Source organism: Acanthisitta chloris, unplaced genomic scaffold (genome assembly GCF_000695815.1).
Source record: "Acanthisitta chloris isolate BGI_N310 unplaced genomic scaffold, ASM69581v1 scaffold11331, whole genome shotgun sequence".
Taxonomy (NCBI): Eukaryota; Metazoa; Chordata; class Aves; order Passeriformes; family Acanthisittidae; genus Acanthisitta; species Acanthisitta chloris.
Genome location: NW_008657671.1, coordinates 8,266 through 8,714, shown reverse-complemented (window position 1 = coordinate 8,714; position 449 = coordinate 8,266). Strand labels below are relative to the sequence as shown.

The 449-nt window shown below is 39.4% G+C and overlaps 1 protein-coding gene across 1 annotated transcript in view; it reads right to left on the bottom strand.

Annotated features, from left to right (window-relative positions):
* The window catches only part of RBM46 (RNA binding motif protein 46), a gene marked incomplete at its 5' end in the record, with an annotated part of 11,963 nt that overhangs the window by 5,168 nt on the left and 6,346 nt on the right, over positions 1-449 (bottom strand).

Sequence of the window (449 nt, the reverse complement as noted above, 5' to 3'; positions counted from 1 at the left end):
CTCTTTCCCAAAGAAATACAGGAGAGAAAGCACTTTATCTTTAGATAATGCTACTTGTAAGCCACAAACTAGGCAGGTATACATGGTCAAGCATAAAACCTGAAACTGTCTTCGTTCTTCTTTTAAGGAGAGCTTCACATCGCTATTTGGAGTGCTAAAAAATTTGCTCCAAACCCTTTTTGTGTTCAGGATTACATGGGTTATAAAGATATGGCCCTAATTTTCATAGCTAGAAAAATATGGAAACAAACACTCAACCAGTAAAATGCCACCCACAGTGTGTACAAAACCAGGCATAGATACTTAGCCACTTTACTACTAAAAATAACGTCCATCACTTTGCCCATCTGAAAGTATCACCTAGAGGCGGCGAACCAAACACACAACTGCTGAAGTGGAGACAATGTATAGGGCTTAGCATTTTGGAGATTCTTCTTCCTCCAGGAACT